General features: G+C 46.2%; 8 non-coding genes across 8 annotated transcripts in view; all 8 read right to left on the minus strand.

Moving 5' to 3' along the window:
- TRNAE-UUC (transfer RNA glutamic acid (anticodon UUC)) overlaps positions 1 to 3 on the minus strand; it is a 72-nt gene extending 69 nt beyond the window's left edge. Inside the window, exon 1 of the tRNA in view lies at positions 1 to 3. This exon is cut by the window's left edge and continues 69 nt beyond it. This is a non-coding gene — a tRNA (tRNA-Glu).
- A 708-nt stretch (positions 4 to 711) lies between these two features.
- On the minus strand, positions 712 to 783 carry TRNAE-CUC (transfer RNA glutamic acid (anticodon CUC)). The gene has a single exon. It is a non-coding gene; the product is annotated as a tRNA-Glu (tRNA).
- A 215-nt stretch (positions 784 to 998) lies between these two features.
- On the minus strand, positions 999 to 1,070 carry TRNAE-UUC (transfer RNA glutamic acid (anticodon UUC)). The gene has a single exon. It is a non-coding gene; the product is annotated as a tRNA-Glu (tRNA).
- A 708-nt stretch (positions 1,071 to 1,778) lies between these two features.
- Positions 1,779 to 1,850, minus strand: TRNAE-CUC (transfer RNA glutamic acid (anticodon CUC)). Its single transcript has one exon. It is a non-coding gene; the product is annotated as a tRNA-Glu (tRNA).
- Positions 1,851 to 2,065: 215 nt separating this feature from the next.
- On the minus strand, positions 2,066 to 2,137 carry TRNAE-UUC (transfer RNA glutamic acid (anticodon UUC)). The gene has a single exon. It is a non-coding gene; the product is annotated as a tRNA-Glu (tRNA).
- A 709-nt stretch (positions 2,138 to 2,846) lies between these two features.
- TRNAE-CUC (transfer RNA glutamic acid (anticodon CUC)) lies at positions 2,847 to 2,918 on the minus strand. Its single transcript has one exon. It is a non-coding gene; the product is annotated as a tRNA-Glu (tRNA).
- A 997-nt stretch (positions 2,919 to 3,915) lies between these two features.
- TRNAE-CUC (transfer RNA glutamic acid (anticodon CUC)) lies at positions 3,916 to 3,987 on the minus strand. The gene has a single exon. It is a non-coding gene; the product is annotated as a tRNA-Glu (tRNA).
- A 997-nt stretch (positions 3,988 to 4,984) lies between these two features.
- TRNAE-CUC (transfer RNA glutamic acid (anticodon CUC)) overlaps positions 4,985 to 5,000 on the minus strand; it is a 72-nt gene continuing 56 nt past the window's right edge. The window contains exon 1 of the tRNA in view: positions 4,985 to 5,000. This exon is cut by the window's right edge and continues 56 nt beyond it. This is a non-coding gene — a tRNA (tRNA-Glu).

A 5,000-nucleotide genomic window follows, 5' to 3' on the forward strand; every position in this document is an offset into this window, starting at 1 on the left:
GGAAAAGTTGCTTTCACAGCTTGCTTTAAACTTTCCAATATATGTAGATATATACATGTACATATTAAAAAAAAAAAGAAGTTTTGTGCTTACAGAATTCCATCTTATCTCTGGACGGCAACAACCAATCACAAGCAAGATGCCTCGTTAGCGCAGTAGGTAGCGCGTCAGTCTCATAATCTGAAGGTCGTGAGTTCGATCCTCACACGGGGCATGGATCTATCCTTGTTTTTTCCCTCCGCCTTAACTGGATAGGCACTGCTCTTTGCCATTCAATACCGAAACGATACTGGATAATATGGAAAGGTAGCAAACAAGGCAGAAGGGTTTTGGCTAGGGGCTAAAAGCAACCGTGTTGAGGTCTTTGAATATGGCTGCGAGCGTAGCAAAAGTCCAAAATGGGGAGCATGATTAGTGGCAACCTCTCACACAGGGCCAGTGGCGCAATGGATAACGCGTCTGACTACGGATCAGAAGATTGTAGGTTCGACTCCTACCTGGCTCGTGAATGTCGCCGTGATCGTATAGTGGTTAGTACTCTGCGTTGTGGCCGCAGCAACCCCGGTTCGAATCCGGGTCACGGCATTCTTGATGAAAAAGCAAAGGTGCTCTTGTAGACGGTAAGCCTGAATGATACTTTTATGAACTTTTTGAGCGCTATCTTAATTCAGAGGGTCTTTCGATGTAGTTGCAAGCTTAGGAAAATGCTCATTCCCATACCGGGAGTCGAACCCGGGCCGCCTGGGTGAGAACCAGGAATCCTAACCGCTAGACCATATGGGAACCGCTGAGACCCTTTTTCAGTAATAAGTAGAAAAAAAATCAGTTTCATGATTTGAAAACTCATTTTTAAGCATGGATGGCATCAACAACCACTTGCAAGTGGCCTCGTTAGCGCAGCATTTTTGGCTGCCAAGAGCATCTGCAAACTAAGCCGCTTAATTCTGCAAGAAAGGTGCAGGCCTTTGAATGCAGGCACAAGCTTAGCAAAACACTCATTCCCATACCGGGAGTCGAACCCGGGCCGCCTGGGTGAAAACCAGGAATCCTAACCGCTAGACCATATGGGAAAAGTTGCTTTCACAGCTTGCTTTAAACTTTCCAATATATGTAGATATATACATGTACATATTAAAAAAAAAAAGAAGTTTTGTGCTTACAGAATTCCATCTTATCTCTGGACGGCAACAACCAATCACAAGCAAGATGCCTCGTTAGCGCAGTAGGTAGCGCGTCAGTCTCATAATCTGAAGGTCGTGAGTTCGATCCTCACACGGGGCATGGATCTATCCTTGTTTTTTCCCTCCGCCTTAACTGGATAGGCACTGCTCTTTGCCATTCAATACCGAAACGATACTGGATAATATGGAAAGGTAGCAAACAAGGCAGAAGGGTTTTGGCTAGGGGCTAAAAGCAACCGTGTTGAGGTCTTTGAATATGGCTGCGAGCGTAGCAAAAGTCCAAAATGGGGAGCATGATTAGTGGCAACCTCTCACACAGGGCCAGTGGCGCAATGGATAACGCGTCTGACTACGGATCAGAAGATTGTAGGTTCGACTCCTACCTGGCTCGTGAATGTCGCCGTGATCGTATAGTGGTTAGTACTCTGCGTTGTGGCCGCAGCAACCCCGGTTCGAATCCGGGTCACGGCATTCTTGATGAAAAAGCAAAGGTGCTCTTGTAGACGGCAAGCCTGAATGATACTTTTATGAACTTTTTGAGCGCTATCTTAATTCAGAGGGTCTTTCGATGTAGTTGCAAGCTTAGGAAAATGCTCATTCCCATACCGGGAGTCGAACCCGGGCCGCCTGGGTGAGAACCAGGAATCCTAACCGCTAGACCATATGGGAACCGCTGAGACCCTTTTTCAGTAATAAGTAGAAAAAGAATCAGTTTCATGATTTGAAAATTCATTTTTAAGCATGGATGGCATCAACAACCACTTGCAAGTGGCCTCGTTAGCGCAGCATTTTTGGCTGCCAAGAGCATCTGCAAACTAAGCCGCTTAATTCTGCAAGAAAGGTGCAGGCCTTTGAATGCAGGCACAAGCTTAGCAAAACACTCATTCCCATACCGGGAGTCGAACCCGGGCCGCCTGGGTGAAAACCAGGAATCCTAACCGCTAGACCATATGGGAAAAGTTGCTTTCACAGCTTGCTTTAAACTTTCCAATATATGTAGATATATACATGTACATATTAAAAAAAAAAAATAAGTTTTGTGCTTACAGAATTCCATCTTATCTCTGGACGGCAACAACCAATCACACGCAAGATGCCTCGTTAGCGCAGTAGGTAGCGCGTCAGTCTCATAATCTGAAGGTCGTGAGTTCGATCCTCACACGGGGCATGGATCTATCCTTGTTTTTTCCCTCCGCCTTAACTGGATAGGCACTGCTCTTTGCCATTCAATACCGAAACGATACTGGATAATATGGAAAGGTAGCAAACAAGGCAGAAGGGTTTTGGCTAGGGGTTAAAAGCAACCGTGTTGAGGTCTTTGAATATGGCTGCGAGCGTAGCAAAAGTCCAAAATGGGGAGCATGATTAGTGGCAACCTCTCACACAGGGCCAGTGGCGCAATGGATAACGCGTCTGACTACGGATCAGAAGATTGTAGGTTCGACTCCTACCTGGCTCGCGAATGTCGCCGTGATCGTATAGTGGTTAGTACTCTGCGTTGTGGCCGCAGCAACCCCGGTTCGAATCCGGGTCACGGCATTCTTGATGAAAAAGCAAAGGTGCTCTTGTAGACGGTAAGCCTGAATGATACTTTTATGAACTTTTTGAGCGCTATCTTAATTCAGAGGGTCTTTCGATGTAGTTGCAAGCTTAGGAAAATGCTCATTCCCATACCGGGAGTCGAACCCGGGCCGCCTGGGTGAGAACCAGGAATCCTAACCGCTAGACCATATGGGAACCGCTGAGACCCTTTTTCAGTAATAAGTAGAAAAAAAATCAGTTTCATGATTTGAAAACTCATTTTTAAGCATGGATGGCATCAACAACCACTTGCAAGTGGCCTCGTTAGCGCAGCATTTTTGGCTGCCAAGAGCATCTGCAAACTAAGCCGCTTAATTCTGCAAGAAAGGTGCAGGCCTTTGAATGCAGGCACAAGCTTAGCAAAACACTCATTCCCATACCGGGAGTCGAACCCGGGCCGCCTGAGTGAAAACCAGGAATCCTAACCGCTAGACCATATGGGAAAAGTTGCTTTCACAGCTTGCTTTAAACTTTCCAATATATGTAGATATATACATGTACATATTAAAAAAAAAAAAAGAAGTTTTGTGCTTACAGAATTCCATCTTATCTCTGGACGGCAACAACCAATCACACGCAAGATGCCTCGTTAGCGCAGTAGGTAGTGCGTCAGTCTCATAATCTGAAGGTCGTGAGTTCGATCCTCACACGGGGCATGGATCTATCCTTGTTTTTTCCCTCCGCCTTAACTGGATAGGCACTGCTCTTTGCCATTCAATACCGAAACGATACTGGATAATATGGAAAGGTAGCAAACAAGGCAGAAGGGTTTTGGCTAGGGGTTAAAAGCAACCGTGTTGAGGTCTTTGAATATGGCTGCGAGCGTAGCAAAAGTCCAAAATGGGGAGCATGATTAGTGGCAACCTCTCACACAGGGCCAGTGGCGCAATGGATAACGCGTCTGACTACGGATCAGAAGATTGTAGGTTCGACTCCTACCTGGCTCGTGAATGTCGCCGTGATCGTATAGTGGTTAGTACTCTGCGTTGTGGCCGCAGCAACCCCGGTTCGAATCCGGGTCACGGCATTCTTGATGAAAAAGCAAAGGTGCTCTTGTAGACGGTAAGCCTGAATGATACTTTTATGAACTTTTTGAGCGCTATCTTAATTCAGAGGGTCTTTCGATGTAGTTGCAAGCTTAGGAAAATGCTCATTCCCATACCGGGAGTCGAACCCGGGCCGCCTGGGTGAGAACCAGGAATCCTAACCGCTAGACCATATGGGAACCGCTGAGACCCTTTTTCAGTAATAAGTAGAAAAAAAATCAGTTTCATGATTTGAAAACTCATTTTTAAGCATGGATGGCATCAACAACCACTTGCAAGTGGCCTTGTTAGCGCAGCATTTTTGGCTGCCAAGAGCATCTGCAAACTAAGCCGCTTAATTCTGCAGGAAAGGTGCAGGCCTTTGAATGCAGGCACAAGCTTAGCAAAACACTCATTCCCATACCGGGAGTCGAACCCGGGCCGCCTGAGTGAAAACCAGGAATCCTAACCGCTAGACCATATGGGAAAAGTTGCTTTCACAGCTTGCTTTAAACTTTCCAATATATGTAGATATATACATGTACATATTAAAAAAAAAAAAAGAAGTTTTGTGCTTACAGAATTCCATCTTATCTCTGGACGGCAACAACCAATCACACGCAAGATGCCTCGTTAGCGCAGTAGGTAGCGCGTCAGTCTCATAATCTGAAGGTCGTGAGTTCGATCCTCACACGGGGCATGGATCTATCCTTGTTTTTTCCCTCCGCCTTAACTGGATAGGCACTGCTCTTTGCCATTCAATACCGAAACGATACTGGATAATATGGAAAGGTAGCAAACAAGGCAGAAGGGTTTTGGCTAGGGGTTAAAAGCAACCGTGTTGAGGTCTTTGAATATGGCTGCGAGCGTAGCAAAAGTCCAAAATGGGGAGCATGATTAGTGGCAACCTCTCACACAGGGCCAGTGGCGCAATGGATAACGCGTCTGACTACGGATCAGAAGATTGTAGGTTCGACTCCTACCTGGCTCGTGAATGTCGCCGTGATCGTATAGTGGTTAGTACTCTGCGTTGTGGCCGCAGCAACCCCGGTTCGAATCCGGGTCACGGCATTCTTGATGAAAAAGCAAAGGTGCTCTTGTAGACGGTAAGCCTGAATGATACTTTTATGAACTTTTTGAGCGCTATCTTAATTCAGAGGGTCTTTCGATGTAGTTGCAAGCTTAGGAAAATGCTCATTCCCATACCGGGAGT

Source organism: Eleutherodactylus coqui, chromosome 2 (genome assembly GCF_035609145.1).
Source record: "Eleutherodactylus coqui strain aEleCoq1 chromosome 2, aEleCoq1.hap1, whole genome shotgun sequence".
NCBI lineage: Eukaryota > Metazoa > Chordata > Amphibia > Anura > Eleutherodactylidae > Eleutherodactylus > Eleutherodactylus coqui.